Source organism: Oryctolagus cuniculus, chromosome 18 (genome assembly GCF_051225735.1).
Source record: "Oryctolagus cuniculus isolate XC-2025 breed Fujian yellow rabbit chromosome 18, ASM5122573v1, whole genome shotgun sequence".
Classification (NCBI taxonomy): domain Eukaryota; kingdom Metazoa; phylum Chordata; class Mammalia; order Lagomorpha; family Leporidae; genus Oryctolagus; species Oryctolagus cuniculus.
In genome coordinates this window covers 60,858,138-60,876,971 of record NC_142884.1, presented here as the reverse complement: position 1 = coordinate 60,876,971, position 18,834 = coordinate 60,858,138, and the positions used below count along the sequence as shown (strand labels likewise).

At 51.3% G+C, this 18,834-nt stretch overlaps 1 protein-coding gene and 1 long non-coding RNA gene across 15 annotated transcripts in view; one reads left to right on the top strand and one right to left on the bottom strand.

The window, feature by feature from the left end:
- The window catches only part of CTCF (CCCTC-binding factor), a 62,830-nt gene extending 59,600 nt beyond the window's left edge, over positions 1-3,230 (bottom strand). For 7 of the 10 annotated variants that reach the window (XM_089320276.1, XM_070062613.2, XM_089320278.1 and 4 more), the window contains exon 1: positions 2,982-3,230. The gene's annotated coding sequence lies outside the window, so the exon portion shown is untranslated. The remainder of the gene's footprint in view (positions 1-2,981) is intronic. The other 3 variants (XM_051846943.3, XM_070062615.2, XM_070062616.2) reach the window with 1 other exon arrangement.
- LOC103348498 (uncharacterized) lies at positions 1,901-16,921 on the top strand. 5 transcript variants are annotated; one of them, XR_016225304.1, is made up of 4 exons: positions 2,306-2,428; positions 11,895-11,932; positions 15,773-16,016; positions 16,789-16,921. It is a non-coding gene; the product is annotated as an uncharacterized LOC103348498 (long non-coding RNA). The 5 variants fall into 5 exon arrangements; XR_016225303.1 differs by lacking the exon at positions 2,306-2,428 and adding an exon at positions 6,344-6,649; XR_016225300.1 differs by lacking the exon at positions 11,895-11,932 and having other exon boundaries at positions 1,910-2,428.
- Positions 16,922-18,834: the final 1,913 nt, after the last annotated feature.

The window sequence follows — 18,834 nt, the reverse complement described above, 5'->3', positions numbered from 1 at the left end:
CCATATATTTATCCTCAAATACCAAATCATTGAGAAAACGCACAGATACTGGCAAGGAAGATACAAAGATAGTGACAAAAGATAGTTTAGAGGTGTTTAAAAATAAACAAATGTGATATGAAAAATCCACAAATCCAAATGAAAACCAGTCTCCCAAGTTATACATCATTTACCATTGTTCTTTCTAAATACGTTTGTTTTCAAAGTCGTAAATCGTGACAAATTCTAGTCGTTTGAAGGAGGATCTAAATTTTGGCAAAACAGCTTGAAGTCATCTGGAGCCAAGACAGGTAAAAAAGGCACACAGATGGTCAAGCTGGCTTAAAAAAAAAAAAAAAAAAAAAAAAAGATGGAGTCCATAAAGGAGGTGATGCGGATGGCTGTAATGCTGGCAGCATCTATGAAGCAAAGAAGTCTCTCGAGGTGACTTTCTGCCAGCAGGCACCACTGTACAAGGATCTGCCACAGGACTCCTCCCCAGGGCCCTGGTCTGCCGCAGGTGGCCTCTGCTAAGGAACTCCCTACGCTACTCAGAGAATTCCCAGATGGGCGCCCTCATTATTTAAAAAATAATAAATAAATAATCTGAAAGTGCTTAGAATTTGAGAGTATTTCAAGGATAACTTTCACATCTTCTAAATCTTCCAATGTAGGTTGAATGAACCCCTGAGGATAACTTTTACAACTAACTACTCAAACAAGCAGTATTTCCTTATGTAGGTAAATAATCTTGTAATCCTCCATTTATCACTGGTTTAAATAAGTAGAGCTTTTGGGTTAGCTTGATGTCATCAGTTCATCCTCAATTTATTTTCTCTATAGATTTAGTCTGCTAATAAAACCAGTGTGATTTCTGACATACAGCAATCTCCAAAAATAAGCCTATAAAACCAAAAGACATATGAAACAACCAATTAAGAAGCACTGCAGCACAATGCTAACCTGGGAAAGCAAGCTACTTCTGGCTCAATTACAAACCTACTGCATTTTAATTTTTAATCTGTGGGGAGCGTATTTTTTAAATAATATATGCCACTTTCACCCACAATTTTGAAAGGAAAACTGAAAATCAAAAAGAATGCAACAAATTACACAAACTAACATGTTAAAGGAGGTTCTTTTCCCAAACCTGACACTCATCAAAGTTAGTATAATTTTATTAGGGAGGAGGGAGAAGGAACATTTTGTAGGATTCAAAAAAGATGTGAAAATAAAAGACTTACCAAAAAAAAAAAAAAAAAAAAAAAAAAGGACAAGACTTGCTTGTGGGGGCAGATTGCTGGTAAGACCTACAGATACACAGGGTGGACAGAACGGCTTTGCTTAGCACCAGGGGGTTTTAATTTTCTCATAAATTTAGCCTAGTTTTCCTTCCATAAAAAAATGTTAATCCAGACTTTTCTTCTCTCCAAAGCATCCTAAGTTGATTTACATCAACTGCTGCACAGTACTATATTAAGGCACTAGAACATTTAAGGGAAAAGCAAAAAGAAATTCTAGCAATTCAACAAAAGAGGCTTTTTAATTATATAAAATGATTTAAGCACAGTAAATATATGCCCAGCTTCTTTTCCCGCCCGAGGGAACGTGGAACTTTAACTTTCCCAGCTGACCTAAACTCAAATAAAGTGTGAAGACTATGTATGTGAATGTTTGCTTACTGCTGAACTCAGGGCTACAGGAAGTCAGCTACTAAAGAGTAGTTACATTAGGCGCAGATATTTATAAACCATCTGCAGCGAGTGACCCAGGATTCAATTACAACATCAACCCTCATATTTCAGCGTATGGGCAAATTACCAGTCGAGTCAAGAATAAATTCATTCTGCCCTACTGGCGCTTTAGGTCGGGTTGCACAATCCCGGGGCAGAACTTGCCTTCGCCTAGCCCTAGAGCATCAGGACATTTTAAAGCGGGAGGGAAACCCAAGGGTTGCCCAAACCAACTTAAGACTGCCCATATTCCCGATTTCAGGAGTTTGTCACGTCACCGGAGTTCAGAGTGAAATTACGTTTCGGTCCCTTTGAGATCTCTGAGCGCACAAAGTCAGGCTGCTATCACTACAAGGGACTGCTGTGTCCGAGCCAGAAAACTACTACTTGATGCGTAACTCCCGTCTTTTCCGCCCACCGCAGGGGCCGCCCGGGTCAGGTCGGGCGAGAAGCCCAGGCGCGAGTTTGGGGGCGCAGCGGGGCCCGGCGGGGGCGGCGAGCGCGCGTCCCCCCGCCCGCTCAGGCGGCGTCGAGGCGCGAGCAGCTCAGCCAGCCTTGCAGAGGGAGCTCTCGGCAGCTCTGGGGTCCCCTCTGCTCGCAGCCGCAGCAGCGCCGCCTGCGCCACTCGGCGGAGACGGAGACCAGCGGCGGCAACGCGCGGACTGGGAGCCACCGCTGAGCAGCCGAGCGGTTGGGGACGCACGCAGCGCGGCCGGGTAGGTTCCGGGAATCGGGAGAACTGGAGGATGGGCAGCCCCGAGACGCGTCGGCCGAGGCCTGACAGCCGTACGGCTCCGGGAGCAGGCTGAGCGCGCGGCGGCAGTGGGTCTGGACACTTGAGCGAGGCGGGCGCGGAAGCCGGGCCGAGGACATCGCGTCTCGGCCGGGGCCACCCGCCGCGGGAGGGGCGGAGGGCAGAGGGCGGGCCGCGGCCGGGCGATTGCCCGGGCCAAGAGCCGGCCTCGAGGGCAGAGACAAAGGAAGGAAAATGGAGTCGCCGGGCGCGCGGGCCTCTGTTGTCGCCGCCGCCCGGGGCCTAGCGCGCCGCCAAGAGGGAAGCCTAGCGGACGGGCGGGGTAGGGGGGAGCGGCCGGGCCGCGGCGGCGACGGGCAATGGCGGCGGCCGCGCCGCAGCAGGGACGGTAGAGGGAGACAAACACCCCCCGGCGGCGGCGCTGGCGCCGGGCTGCAGCCAGCGCCGACCGGAGCGGCCCCATCGTGACACCTAGAGGCGGCCCGCGAAACCTCCTCCACCCCGGGCCCCCTTACCTTCGCGCCACACCCCCCGCAGCGCCCGCTCCGCCGCCGCTCCACCGCTCCGGCCACCCGGCGTCCCCGGCCAGCTCCGCGCGCCCGCACCGGCTACCGCCACCGCCGCTGCCGCCAAAGAAGCAGCTCCGCGCACGGTTTAATCGCTCCACAGGCTCGGACACAAAATGGCGGCGGCGCGGTGCAGTGCGCCTGCGTCGGCGCTGCCGGGGCCGCGGGTGCTGATAAGGGAAGGGACGGGTGGGGGGGCCGGCCGGGCGGCGAGTAGAGGGCGGGGGAGGAAAGGTGAGGGGAGGGGTTGGCGCAGGGCAGCATGGGAGGCGGCCCCGGGCGCCAACTTTTAAAAGCGGGCGCGATGGCGTCACGGGACGCGCCGCGAGTCGTGTCGTAACGCCGCACGCGCCCTTCCGCGCCCTCGCCCGGTCGCGCGTGGGCTTTGCGAGCGCCCGGGCGCTCGAGCTTCGGCTGGGTGGGGCTTCCTGGGCGGAGGCCGCTGCCTCTGGGCGGTCCCGGGTCCCGGCTTGCTTGACCTGGTTTTCAAGCCGCTGCCTCGGTCCCTCGCGCTCTTAAGGGTTGGGACAGTGGGGGAGGCCTGAGGAAGCGCGCGCGGGACCAGGCCGTGGGGCCGAGGCGGCCTCTGGGCCCGGCCCCGCCCAGTCTCCACCCAAAGCGGGCCCGACCCGCCCTCCGAGCATAGCTCAGCGGCCCGCCACGGAGTAAGGCCCGCTGAGGCCCGGCGCTCTCCTAGCTCTTCGGACACAGTCCAGCGCCCAAGAGCGACGGCGAGAAGGGCTGTCCTTGCATGGCGGCTTGTGGCGATCTCTGCCCTAGAAGAGGGAGAAGGCCAGCTCTTGGGTTCCCCAAGCCGCTTCTGCCCGGAGAGACTGCAGAAGACCAGACTTGACGCTTTTTCACGACCACAGCAGTCTTCTTTTGCCTTAAAGGATTCTCTCTTTGACGCCATGTAATTCTGTATTTGAGTGCATGTCTCGTCTTTGCCCTAGAGCTGTTCCCTATGGGCGGGATCCTTCAGTCTCTCCCCCTCCCCGGGAGGCGCCTGTGGACCCTCCCCAACTTGCGGGAAAGTTGACAGAGGGCTGACAGCAAGATGTTCTCGTGGATCCGGGAGGAGCGCCTTTTGGTACTTAATGGAATATGACTCAGGACTGTATTCCCAACGCCCTTACTCAGCGCCTGGGGAGCAATTTCTTCTCCATCCAACTGTTCTATTGCGATAATGCTGGCCCAGTTTTAACAGATAATTTTGTTTCTTTCCTGGAAGAAATAGAACCTGGATTTTTAAAATATAAAATCCCCAGAGGTTGGTTTTTTTTGTTTGTTTGTTTTGTTTTTAAGATTGATTGATTTGAGGGTCAAAGAGAGATCGAGTTCTTCCATCCCTGGTACACTACTCAAGTGGCTGCCTTGGTCAGCACTGGGACAGGCGAAAGTCAGGAGCTTTATCTGGGTCTCCTACGTGGGTGGCAGGGGCCCAAACACGTGGATCATCTGCTTTTCCCAGGCCATCAGTAGAGAGCAGGGTCAGAAGTGGAGTGGCTGGGGCTAGCGCTGTGGCATGGTGGGTCCGCAGTGTCTGCATCCTATATGGGTGCAGGTTCCAGTCCCTGCTTCTCCTCTTCTGATTCAACTCTCTGCCTCTCTACTAATGCGCCTGGGAAAGCAGAAGATGGTCCAAGTTCTTGGGCCCTTGCACCCCTTGTGGGAGACCTGGAAGAAGCTCCTGGCTCCTGAGTTCGGATCAGCCTAGATCTGATCATTGAGGCTATTTGAGGAATTAATGGAACCTATCTCTCTCTCTCTCTGCCTCTGCATCTCTAACTCTGCCTTTCAAATAATTAAATACATCTTTAAAGAAAAGGGGGAGGGGCGCTGTAGCCTAGTGGGTAAAACTGCCACCTGCTCCACTTCCGATCCAGCTCTCTGCTGTGGCCTGGGAAAGCAGTAGAAGATGGCCCAAGTCCTTGGGCCCCTGCACCCACATGGGAGACCCGGAAGAAGCTCCTGGTCCCTGGCTTCAAATCCGCGCAGTTCCGGTCATTGCAGCCACTTGGAGAGTGAACCAGCAGATGGAAGACTGACCTCTCTCTGCCTTTCCTTCTCTCCTCTGTGTAACTCTGCCTTTAAAATAAATAAATAAATAAATCTTTTAAAAAAAAAAAATGGAGTTGCAGGGATACAAACCTGCGCCTATATGGAAAGCCAACATCACGGGCTATAGCTTTAGCTGAAATGCCACAACACCAGCCCCTAAAATCTATAGATTTTTAGATGTTGACAAGTAAATCAGCAAGTGAATCAGGTGTTTTTAAACTTCATGAGTTAATTAAACCACATGTGTAGGCTGTTTATAACATTTAGAGACAGGATAATGGAAGTCTAGTGCTGCTGAAAGATACGGTAAATTGGAGCAGGAGACATGACTATTGGATCGATCAACTAGAAGTAACTGGAGAATGTCATTGGTGACACTGGCTTGATTCGTGTGGGTGAATCAGGGGTGTAGACCTGTCAGAATGGGTTGAAGCATGTGAGAGTAAGGAAATAGAGACATCATATGTGGCAGCTTGAGAACAGTTTGGCTGCCAAGGGAGCAGAGAAATTTAGGAATACGCCTAGGAAGATGTGTGGTCAAGGCAGGAGATATTTTAAATAAGATGATGGAAGTGGATGTATAGCCTGTGGTTAAGATTCCCATGGCCCGCGCCACAGCTCAATAGGCTAATCCTCTGCCTGCGGTGCAGGCATCCTGGGTTCTAGTCCCGGTCGGGGTGCCGGATTCTGTCCCGGTTGCCCCTCTTCCAGTCCAGCTCTCTGCTGTGGCCCAGGAGTGCAGTGGAGGATGGCCCAAGTGCTTGGGCCCTGCACCCACATGGGAGACCAGGAGAAGCACCTGGCTCCTGGCTCTGGATCAGCGCGGTGCACTGGCCGCAGCGCGCTGTTCACGGCGGCCATTGGAGGGTGAACCAACAACGGCAAAGGAAGACCTTTCTCTCTGTCTCTCTCTCTCACAATGCCTGGATTCAGTTCCTGGCTCTGGCTCCTAACTCCAGCTTCTTTCCACTGTAGACCCTGGGAGACAGCAGTGGTTGGATTCCTGCCACTCACATGAGAGACATAGATTGAGTTCTTGGTTTCTGACTCCAATCCAATATAGTCCCATCCATTGAGGAGGGCATTTGGGGATGAGAGGTGCTGTCTCTGCCTCTCAAATAAAAAAAAAATTTAATTATGTTAAAGATGAGTGGGGGCTGGCACTGGGGAGGAGCTGTTAAAGCCACCGCCTGTGACGCAAGTATCCCATAGGCACTGACTCAAGTCCTGGCTTCTCCACTTCTGATCCAGCTCCCTGCTGTTGGCCTAGGAAAGCAGTAGAAGATGACTCAAGTGCTTGGGCTGCTGCACCTAGGAGACCTGGAAGAATCTCCTGGCTCCTGGCTTCAGACTGGCCCAGCATTGGCAGTTGAGGCCATCTGGGGATTGAGCCAGCAGATGGAAGATCTCTCTCTCTCTCAAATTAGGGAAAAAAAAAAAAAAGTTCGGAACCTGTTTATTCACCATTGAGAGCAACATGGTGGAAATGGAAGACCGGTGATACAGGGGAGAGATGACTTGTTTGACCTGGCTGGGAGTGAGATCCACGGGAGGATGTAAGGAGATGGAGGATGCTTCCAGTAATAATATGGGTAATGAGGGTAAGCCCTGCCTGCAACACTGGCATCCCATATTGGAGTGCGGTTTGAGTCGTGGTTGCTGTGTTTCCAATCCAGCTCCCTGCTATTGCAACTGGGAAAGCAGCAGAAGATGGCCCAAATGCTTGGCACCTGCCACTCATATGGGAGACTGGCTTCAACCCAGATTAACTCTGGCATTGCAGCCATTTGGGGAGTGAACCAAAATGTGGAAGATCTCTTTCTATTCTTCTCTCTGTCACTCTGTCTTTCAAATAAATCTTTAAAATATATATACATATACAGATATATGTATATACCCATATGTGAAGGTAAAGATAGATGCAAATGCAGGGAAGTGAGAAAACAAATAATCAGTGATACCTCCTTGGTGGCACTGGGTGGCCATTTGAAGAGTGTGATCAGGATTTTAAAGTTAAGCCTGGTGGGCCGGCACCGCGGCTCAATGGGCTAATCCTCCACCTGCGGCGCCGGCACACCGGGTTCTAGTCCCGGTTGGGGTGCCGGATTCTGTCCCGGTTGCCCCTCTTCCAGTCCAGCTCTCTGCTGTGGCCCGGGAGGGCAGTGGAGGATGGCCCAAGTGCTTGGGCCCTGCACCTGCCTCTGAATAGTTGCATTTTACACCATCACCTCAAATAGCTGCTGGTATACTTAGGACCTTAGATACTGGAAACAACAAAGCTGACTTACATTTAAATCCTTAACTTCTTTTTCTTCCTAGTACCTTTAATAATCTAATTAATTCACTTCCTCCTAAGTCTTTACCTCAGATCATCTTTTTTTTTTAGCTTAAGATAAACTATGGGACTGGCATGTGGCACAGCAGACAAAGCCGCCACCTGAGTCACTGGCATCCCATACAGGCACTAGTCTACTTCCTATTCACCTCCCTGCTACTGGCCTGGGAAAAGCAGGGGAAGATGGCCCAAATCCTTGGGCCCCTGCAATCCACGTGAGAAACACAGATGAAACTCCTAGCTTTGGCCTGGCCCAGCCCTGGCCATTGTGGCCATCTGGGGAATGAATCGACGGATTCTCTCTGTCTCTCCCTCTGTCACTGTAACTTTTTCAAGTAAATAAATACATCTTTAAAAAATAAATAAACTACAAGAACATTTTTAAAAGCTGTAGTCTGGACAAATATGAGGGGACTTCAAATAGTTCACAGAATTTAAAGTGTGCATTTACTTGGGTACCAAAAAAGTTTTGAAGTCCATGAATAGTTTTTTCATAATATGAATTTTCCATGTATTTTGATAAAATTTTTTAAAAGATTTATTTATTGATTTGAAAGAGTTACACGGAGAGAGAACGAGAGGCAGAGAGAGGGAGAAGTCCTCTATCCGCTGTTCACTCTCCAGTTGGCAACAATGGCCAGAGCTGCGCCGATCCTAAGATGGGAGCCAGGAGCTTCTTTCGGATCTCCCAGGCATGTGCAGGGGCCCAGGCCATAGCAGAGAGCTGGATTGGAAGTGGAGCAGCCAGGACTCCAATGAGCACCCATATGGGATGCTGGCACTGCAGGCAGTGGCTTTACCCACTATGCCACAGTGCAGGCCCCTTGATAAAAGTTTTTACAGGTGGCCAGCATTGTAGCAAAATGGGTTAAGCCGCTGCTTGTGATGCTGGCATCCCATATGTACACTAGTTCGAATCCTGGCTGCTCTGTTTCCAATCCAGCTCCCTGCTAATGTGCCTGGGAAAGAGGCAGAGATGGTCCAAGTCTTTGGACCCCTGCCCCCGTGTGGGAGGCCAGAAGGAAGCTCCTGACTTAGGCCTGGCCCAGCCCCAGCTGTTATAACCACTTGGGGAGTGAATTCTGTCTCTCACTCTGTCACTCTGTAACTCTTTCAAATAAATAGATCTCTTTATTTAAAAAGTTTTTACACTAAAGTAAACAAGTACTTTTAAATTTCATTTTTTCATGATCTTTTTGAAGTACCCCTGTATAAGGTAGTGTGTTTAGGGAGAAAAGACCTCAAGTATATGTACAACAAATGACCTCCGAGGTACCCGTTAGAAGCTAGGAATGGAGTCCAAGTGGCCTCCGAGCCCATTTTCCCAAGACAAGGATCCTGTGCTGCTGTGACACAGGGCTGAGAAAGAGCTGAGAATCACTAGGAGGAACAAAAGGGAGTATTTTCTTCTCTTGGTAGAAATCGTGATGTGTCCTACTTCATGGAATCAGCTCCAAGAGCCAAGGAGTGGAAAGCCAAGCCAGCAGGGTAGGATGTTTCAAGCTGGAAAGAGACCAGCTGAGAGGGAATTGTAACCTGATGAGAGTCTGCATAAGCCTGGACTGTTAAAAATAACGGCAGGTTTGTTCCCTGGAGTAGTAACCCAGACGGTCCCACCCATGAGAACTGGGGGCCCTGCTCTGTGATTTATAAAGGGTAGTTTTAGATCATTATCCCAAGAGGTGGAACAAGCTAAAAATATGCATAGGTTTAGTGTTGGCAAGGTTGTTGTGCAAGACAGAAAGATTACAAGAATACCCCCTCATTTTTGAGGATATGAGCAAGGGTTCTTCCCACAACTGGCTCTTGGGTTTATGGTCCACAGGAATGTTCAGGGTGTTAGCAGGAGGTTGTCTGGCTCAACACATGGCAGTAGAGTCACCACATCAGGATCCAGCCTGCAACTTCACAGGTACAACCAGAAACTCAGCGGGGTGTATACCCTGAGAGTGAATTCCTTCCTCAGGAGGTTGCCAGGTGCACAGGAGCTTAACGGAGAAGCAGAGTGCCACTTTATTAACTGGCAAGTGGACCAGTGTCCTCATGCTGGCACAAAGCATGTTGTTTCCCTATAGGAGAGCATCCTGGGAAGCCAAGTTACTAGAAGGCTTTTGATGAACAGTTAATTAGATTAAGAGGCATTAGTTATATAACTCAATGTTTCATATCATCCTCCGGTGGCTGGAGCCAGATTGTCCTGGTTTCAGATCTTGTCTTGGCTTCCTATTAGCTGTGTGATCTCAGGTGAATTAGTAACAATCCAACTAGAGGTTTCTCCTCTGTAAGATGAGATGATAATTGTTCTTGACACAGTAGTGAGGATTAAACAAGAAAATGCCTGGAAAGCTTTTGGAATAGTTCTAGCCACCAACAATTCATACAAAAAATGTAAACTATTATTATTCCTTCTTTATTTTTGTGCTTCTGTTACCTAGCCACATTCCCAACTCCTGCCTTCGGACAGACGTGATCGCTTTTAAAAATTTTTATCTTTTTGTTCCTGCCCACTTTGGAGAAGGGCCCGAAGTTACACATGAATACGCCTGCTGTACCTACTGAGGACATGTGTGACTTGTGATTCCGTTTAGCAGACACTGAGTGCCTACTGTGTGCAGTTCTCTGTACTGGGCACTGGACATCCAGAGATGTGTTTCCTCCCTTTGAACTCAAAGGTTAACTTTTTTTTTTTTTTTTTTTTTTATTTTTGACAGGCAGAGTGGACAGTGAGAGAGAGAGAGACAGAGAGAAAGGTCTTCCTTTGCCGTTGGTTCACCCTCCAATGGCTGCCGCGGCCGGCGCGCTGCGGCCGGCGCACCGCGCTGATCCGATGGCAGGAACCAGGAGCCAGGTGCTTTTCCTGGTCTCCCATGGGGTGCAGGGCCCAAGCACCTGGGCCATCCTCCACTGCACTCCCTGGCCACAGCAGAGGGCTGGCTTGGAAGAGGGGCAACCGGGACAGAATCCGGCGCCCCGACCGGGACTAGAACCCGGTGTGCCGGCGCCGCTAGGCGGAGGATTAGCCTAGTGAGCCGCGGCGCCGGCCCTCAAAGGTTAACTTTTAAAGTTGGTTAAAAACAACCAAAGCAGTAAAGTGATAATTGTTGTAACAGACAGACAAGAGCTCACAGATAAAGGAGCAAGTCATTCTCCAAGAGTATATTATTTTAGTTGACTCTAAAGGATTAAAAAGGCATTAACAACAACAACAACAAAGGCATTAGCAAGTGAGGCACAGGTGTGTAAGGTGAAGAACCATGATCAAGGACGTAAAAGTGCACTAGAGTGTTTGGCAGCAAATCATCCCACAGCACTGGACTGGGCGGAGCAGCGATGCGAAACCTCACGGACATTTGGAAAGCTTTCACTCACTGCCGGCATCACCCGCCAGGGCCAGCCAGTTTCTCCTAACATTTTAAGGACTTGCCAGACCACAGGGATTTTTTCCCTTATTAAAGTCGGCTTTCTTCAAACCCATGTGGGAGCCATGTTTATTTTTTTACCTCATCTCAAATGACTGCCCTCAGAAATGTAAAGGACTTTCCTTAGACCTCCATCTCACACTGGGGAAGGAAGTTGGTTAGTTTTGTTGCTGTGCTCTCCCCTGCATCGATCCTTGAATCATCTGTCTCAGCTGTACATGTCTACTTTTTCAAGTAATGCTCACAGCTCTGTTGGATGAGCCAGGCACAGTTCTGACCTAAATTCTAAATTCAAGAATGCTCAGGGACATCCAGGAACTTGACCTGAGGGCTCAGGTCTTCTGGCCCCACCCTCTCCCTGCTCTGCTTTGGCAGCTGGAGCTCCTCCATCTGTCAGATATATTTCCATTTCTATAGGAATCCTCTGGAGGTGATGCTGGGGTTCCCAGGCTGCCTTGGAAGGGGCAGGGAGGTCTACCGTGTGAGCTGTGGGCCTCCCTGCTCCCTGACCGCTCCTGCTTCTCCCAGCTGTATGTGGTTATAATTGGCTTAGCAGGAAGAAAGATTTCAGTTGCTAAACAAGGTGGACACTCTTGCCTTCACCCAAAGGAAAGGCTTTGATGCAAAGAGGACAAAGGTTTTTAAGATAACTTATTTTTTTTCTGAATTAGATGTTTTTAAATGTTTACTTATTTGAAAGGCAGATAAAGATCATCCATCCCTTGGTTCACTTCTCAAATGCCTGCAACAGCCAGGGCTGGGCCAAGAGGAAGCCAGGAGCCCAGAATTCCAGGTCTCCCACATGTATTTGATAGCAGGAAGCTGGACTCAGAAGCAGAGCCAGGACTTGAACTCAAGCACTCTGATATGATGTGCTGGCATCTTAACCTCTATACCAACAGCCATGCATGTGAGGTGATGACTCACTAATCTATAAGCATGTTCTGAATGTCTGCTAAGGATGCTGGTTTATGCTCAATGCTGGGTGACGCTGGAGATAGATGATACCCGTAGCCCTTGAGTGACTTATATTTTATCTTTTACTAGTGTGGAGAAACCATACTAAACTTCCTGAGCATTAGCAGGTAAGTCAAGGATGACAAGGCAAGTGCAAAGATGGAGAATACAGGTGTGAGAGGAGCAGAGCAGCCTCTGGACATCACAGTAGTCGTGGAAGCTTCGTAGTATAGCAAGGATGACTCAGACTCTGCTGCCTTCCCCAACCTGTCTCTCCCTGCTCCAGACCTATATAACCAGCTTCTTTCTGGACACGTCCTCTTGGATAGCTCCCAGGCCACCCTCACCACTCACTTCTCAACCTGCCTCTTTAGGTCTCTCCTCTTCACGAATGATACCACCATCCATCACCCAGGCCAGCAGCCCTGGCTTCATTCTCTCACCTGCTCTGTCCTATCAATCACCAACCCTGTCCATTCTGCCTTTGGAACGTCTGTCCACTCTAACTTCCTCTCCTTCCCACTGCCCAGCTCTGGCCCAAGTCACTATTGTTTTTCTTGACAAGAGCTGCTGACTGCACTACCTCCTGCCTCCTCCCTCCACACACCTGCCAAAGTGATCTGCCCAAAGCACAGATGTCATCACCAAATTCCTCTGCTTCAAGACCCCTGGATGCTCCCCAGTATCCTGGGGGTAAATTCCAAACTCCTTCGCCATTCCGCCATTCCGACATTCCGCAGGGCACCACGCCCATCCTCCCCCACCCCCACTATGACCAAGCCCCCTGCTTACCTATTCACGCTCGGGTCTAATGGCCCCCTCAGGCCCCTGTGAGTTCTTTCTGCTCCAGTATTCTAACCTCCCTCCCCTTGTCCCCGCTCAGGCTGTGTTCCGTCTGAAGAGCTCTGCCCCATGGAGGACTTAGGGGAAGTGCTTTGTGCTTCCAGGCCTCTCCTGTATTGACTCCAGAGTACTTCCACCTGGAAAAGTTGGGGAGGGGGTGGCATTTGACCTAGTGATTAAGAGGCTCCACATCCGGTTTTTGAGTGCCTGGTTTGATTCCTGGCTCTGGCTCCCTATTCCAGCTTCCAGCCAGTGTGGACCCTGGGAGGTAGTGGTGATGGCTCAAGTAGTTGGGTCCCTGCCACCCATGTGGGAGACTTAGACTGAGTTCCTGGCTTTGAGTCCAACCTGGCCCAGCCCCAGCCATTACAGACATTTGGGGAGTAAACCAGCGGATGGGAGCGTTTTCTGCTTCTGTGTCTAGCTCTCACATAAATAAATAAAAATTGAGGAAAAAAAGAGAACTGTTCAGAGTAGGCAACTCTGTAGAGACAGAAGGTAGATTTGTGGCTTTTTAGAGTGGGGGAAGGGGGAGAAAGCAGGGGCCCAGGGTGATGGCTGAGGGCTAAGGGGGTGGATGGTTTCATTTTGGGTTGATGAAAATATTCTGAAACTATGGTGATGGTTATATATTCTGGAAATGTACAAAAAGGCATTGAGTTACGCACTTCAAATAATTAAATCCCATGGTATGTAGACTAAATCTCAATAAAGCTGTTTTTTAAAAAGAAAACAATTCGGAGCAAGTTCCACACAGGGAAGTCACCCATTGTCTTCTCCAGATGTTCAGGCAGGTAGACTAGTCAGCCAATACTCAAACTTACAGATAAGGGTACAGACAACTAAGTGATTGCAACAGGGTGTTGCTGTGGTTCTACTAGGGCAGGTGCAGTCTCCTGTCACAGAAGTGAGTAGAGGCCCAACTTCCTAAAGAAATTTGTAATGTTTAGGCCAAAGTCTATCGGTGAGCAGACAAGATCAGGGTGACAGAGGGGTGGGGCTGGTGCACCGCAGAGGGTGCTGTCCCAGCTCCAGGAATAAATGAGCCCAGCAAGTGATCCCGGAAGTTCAGTCGCAGAAATGACACTGGAGAGAATAGATTCAAAGTGAGCCAGGGGGAGCAGGCTGGGCGTTTTACTAAGACACAGAAAAGGAGCCTGCAGTGGTAGGCTTGTGTTCTAGAAATCACTCTGACTGCATCGTGGAGAACGAGTGGAAGAGGGGCAGGACTAGAAGCAGAGAGCCTGCGAGGGGGCAGTTTTAGTGTCTAGGTGAGAGGTTAACGACTCTTGAAACTGAGTCAGGCCAGTGGGCCTAAAGAGAAGTAGGCAGGGGTGGGCATTTAGTGCAGCAGTTAAGATGCCAGGTGGGCCACCTGCTTCCTATGTTGGAGTGGCTGGTTCAAGTCCCAGTTCCTCCATTTCTGATCCAGCTTTCTGCTAATGTGTACCCTTAGGGCCCGGCATTGTGGCACAGTGGGTTAGGCCACCACCTGCAATGCTGGCATCCCATATGAGCGCTGGTTTGAGTCGCAGCGGCTCCATTTCTTTTATTTATTTATTTATTTATTTGAGAGTCAGAGAGGGGAAGACAGAAAGATCTTCCATCCACTGGCTCACTCCCCAGTTGGCCATAATGGCCAGGTTGAAACTGGGAGTTTCAGCCCAGTCTCTGTGCTTTCCCAGGCCATTAGCAGAGTGGGTCAGAAGTGGAGCAGCCAGGACACAAATCTGTGCCCATATAGAATGCCGGCATCACAGACGGTGCCTTTACCTAATATCCCACAATGCTGGCCCTCCAACTGCCTCATTTCTGATCCAGCTCCCTGCTAATGGCCTGAGACAGCAGCAGAAGACGGCCGAAATGTTTGGGCCCCTGCCATGAGAGACTCAGATGGAGTTGTAGGTTCCTGGCTTTGGCCTGGCCCAGCACTGGCAGTTGCAGCCATTTGGGGAGTGAACCAGCAGATGGAAGATCTGTTTCTCACACTCTCTCTGTAGTTCTGCCTTTCAGACAAATAAATATATCTTTAAAAAAAAAATTAGTGTGCACCCTAGAAGGCAGCAGATGATTGCTTAAGAACTTGGGACCCTGCTATGCATGAGGGAGGTCCATATTGAGAGGTGGGCACAGGCCCACGCCTGGCTGTTATGGGCACTCGGGGAGTGAATCAGCAGATGGAAGACTCTGTCTGTCTCTCTGCCTTCTAAATAAAGCGAAGGGGAAAAAGAGAGAGACAAGTAGGCAGAGGTTAGGAATATTTAGGACGTTTAGTTAGGGGATTCTGATGGCTAGGAAGAAGGGACAGCAAAGAGTCAAGGACAAGACCCGTTGTGTGGCTTGGGTATCTGAGGAGTGAGTGACCCCAGGAGCCCTGGAGGTAAATATTTGAAGATGTTGAGTTTGATTTTGAGCATGTTGAGTTTGAAATGCTCCAGACCTTCACAAGAAGTGTCTAGTCAGCTGCGGTTAGATGTGGGATGCCAAGTGAGGTGAGGGCCGTGCAAATGACTGACATACAGCCCCAGCAGCACAGGGAAGCCAGGGGGTGGATGAGGTGGCCCAGGGAGTGTGTTTCAAGGGGCGGGGGTGGGAGGTGTGGGTGGCAGACTGCTGTGGCATAGCAGGTAAAGCCACCACCTGCAGTGCCAGCTCTCTGCCATGGCCTGGGAAAGCAGTAGAAGATGGCCCAAGTCCTTGGGCTCTTGCACCCATGGGGGAGGCCTGGAAGAGTCTCCTGGCTCCTGGTTTTGGCCTGGCCCAGCTCTGGCCATTGCAGCCATTTGAGAAGTGGACCAGCAGATGGAAAACACACACTCTCTCTCTGCCTCTGCCTCTCTGTAACTCTGCCTTTCAAATACATAAATAAAACTTTAGAGAGAGAGAGAAAGGGAAGGGCCTTGAGTGGAGCCCTGTGGAGTGACAGCTGCTCTGTGCCAGCACTGACTGTCCATGTGCCCTGGGTGTATTTTGAAGACAAGTGAGACTTGACTCTTGACATCAAACTCGGACTGATGGCCATCACCTCGTTGCAACCCTCTGAAACCAGAGGTGCTTTCTTGCAGGTCGGTGACGGTTTGTTGTTGTTGTTGTTGTTGTTTATGATTTATTTATTTATTTGAAAGGTGGAGTTACAGAGGCAGAGGCACCGAGAGAGACAGAGTGGTCTCCTGTCCACTCGTTCACTCCCCAAATGGCCACAACAGCCAGAGCTGAATCCATCTGAAACCAGGAACCTGGAGCTTCTTCCAAGTCTCCCACATGGGTGCAGAGGCCCAAGAACTTGGGCCATCCTCTACTGCTTTCCCAGGCCATGGCAGAGGGCTGGATCGGAAGAGGAGCAGCCAGGACTCGAACCTGCGTCATATGGTATGCGGCACTGCTTTACCCACTACACCACAGTGCTGGCCCCAGTGATGGTTTTTTACTTGTAAAGATTTGTTTGTTTATTTATTTGAAAGGCAGAATGACAGAAAGAGAAAGAGAGAGAGAATCACTTCCCAAATGCCCGCAACAGCCAGGACTGGGCCGGGCACAGGCTAGGAACCAGGAACTATGTGAGTGGCAAGAACCAAACTACTTGGGCCATCATCTGCTGCCTTCCCAGGTGTATTGGCAATCCACCATGACTTGAACCAGCACTCTGATATGGAATGCGGGCCTCCCAAGCTATGGCTTAACCTGTTGTGCCCCAGTGTGCCACAGGTGATGGCCTCCTGTGCCTGCTGCACCACAGTGCCTGTCCCCAGTAATGGTTCTATTTCCTAAAGGATAGATTGTGCCTCCTTAGCAGTTTAAATGTGGCACTGGAGTCCTTCCCAAGCACATCCTCCAGTATCACCCAGTCCCAGAAAAGCCACGCCTGGCAGCCAAGCCAAGAGCCTTCTGTCTGTGGGGGATGGATAACCTGGGTGGAATATTCCAGGGCTCTCTGGGAGGGAGGGAAAGGAGGGAGCATGTCATACGCCTGGGGTTCAGCAAATTGTACCCACACGCCAGGCACAGAGACACACAAGGAAGGCACCCCCGCTCTGTGGGCGACACAAAGCAGCAGCCCTCGTCCCACGTGCCAACCCATCTGCTCCTTTGCCTTCACAAACATGCCTCTTTTCTTTCTTCTTCTATTTTTGGTTCTCTGCAGCTCTGAGTCCACGAGGAAGAGAAGTGGGAGACAGGAGGAGAGGTAAGCTTGGAAGAGGGCAAGAGGAAAGGAGGGGAGTGGGAAGTAGCTCCAGTGGGCATCCCCGCAATAAATCATGTCCTGGACCACCTCAGCCTGGCCCCTTTTTTGCAGCGCGCGTATTTCAGTGTCCTTTGGGCTGAGTTTAGATATGGCCACGGCATGGCTGTGGCCTTGATGGACTTAATTAGCAGGGCACTTGTCATTGTGTCACAGGCCTTGGAGGGCTACTTCCCTCTGTCCTCTCGCAGAGGCTGGCACAGGCAGATGGATGTAAGCTTTCACTGCCCTGACACTTCTGACTCCTGATGGTGTCATCAACTTCCCATCATCACCTGGGGCAGCAGGTCCCCTCCACTCCCCTCCCCCCCATCTCCTGAGTCAGGACAGCAGAACTGAACGCCTCCCCGGAGCTGCCTGACATCAGGCAAGGAGGCGGGGAGATCTCTGAAGACCTTTGGGTAGCACCTGTGAGGTGAAGAGGGTCAGGGTGGGCAGACATGGGAGGACAAGGGTAATCCCCTCCCTGCGCCATCTCACAGACCTGGGGCTGGGCCTAGGAGGCCATCAGCCTGCCAGTCACTGGTGGGAAGGAGTCGAGTGGCTATCATGTGCTTGATCCATGCTGCACGGAGCCAGGTGGGCTCAGTGGGCGAGGCCTGAGGGCCTGTGCCCTTTTGACCTGGCCTTGACAGTTTTTTCACTAGCTGTGCTCAATTCACCTTAATTCTAGCTCCTGCCCACCCTGGTCGTCACACCCACCCTTGCTTGAAGCTGACTACTTGTCTCCGGCCTCAAGACCCTCACTGAAGACTACAGAGTTAGGGGTTCTGACCCTCCCCGTTGTTAGAGAGCAAGGATTTTCAGGACAGCCCCAGCTGACACTCCCACCCCCCCACCCCCAGCTGAGATGGACATTTCCCTCCCATTTCTTGCCCAGGCCCTGCCCTCTCCTGCGGACTGAGCTGTGAGCTCATGCTGGCCTGGTCACTCCATCTGCACTTTCCCACGACCTGGTCAGCTGCCCCTGTTTACTTCCTCTTTCCCCACCACACAGGCTACTTTTTTTTTATATTAATTAATTTATTTGAAAGGGGGGGGGTCTTCAATTTGCTGGTTTACTCCCCAAATGGTCGCAACAGCCAGAGCTGAGCTGATCCAAAGCCAGGAGCCAGGAGCTTGTTCCGGGTCTCCCACGGGAGTGCAGAGGCCCAAGGACTCAGGCCATCTTCTACTGCTTTCCTAGGCCATAGCAGAGAGCTGGATGGGAAGTGGAGCAGCCAGGACTCGAACTGGTGCCCCCATGGGAGCCAGCACTGCAGGCGGCAGCTTCACCTGCTACACCACAGTGCTGGCCCCATAGGCTACCCTCCTGATGCAAGTGGATAGTCCCGTCCTCCCAGTGGGCCTCTTGTGGGGCCTCTGGTCCGAGAGGCCCCCAAGGGTGGGTCTGTGATTGCAACCCTCCTGCAGAGCCCGATGGGACAGGCCCAAGCTGTGGGCAGTTTTGGGGGTTGGTTGGTCTCACTTGTTTGTCTTCTCTGCCCCATGAGCTGCACCCTCCTGCCAGGGCCACCGTTCATAGTTACAGAGGACACACAGAGCTGTGCCAGTGTGCTGAAGGCTGTCTGCTCACCCCCACCCCCACCCCCACCGGCCTGGAGTGAGCCACCTGCATCCACAAGCAGGTGTTTCCTGTGCGCCTTCCTGTTGCCGTTTTTTTTTTTTTTTTCCCTTCTGCTCAGCGAGGCTTCCCCAGCAGGTGGTTGAGGCCCCAGCCAAACCCCTTGGTACACAGCCTCTTCAAAACGCTGGGGGGCAGGGCTCCCTGGGGATCTGGGTCACCCACAAACACACACATCCTCGCCGAGGCCTGGCGGACTGTTGTTCGGCACTCATTGGCTCTTCCAGAGAGCAGGCACTCACATCCCCAGCACAGTGCATGTGCCGTCACGGTGCTGCGCCACACCACAGGCACAGGCTACCAGAGTGGGCTCAGTGAGCCGC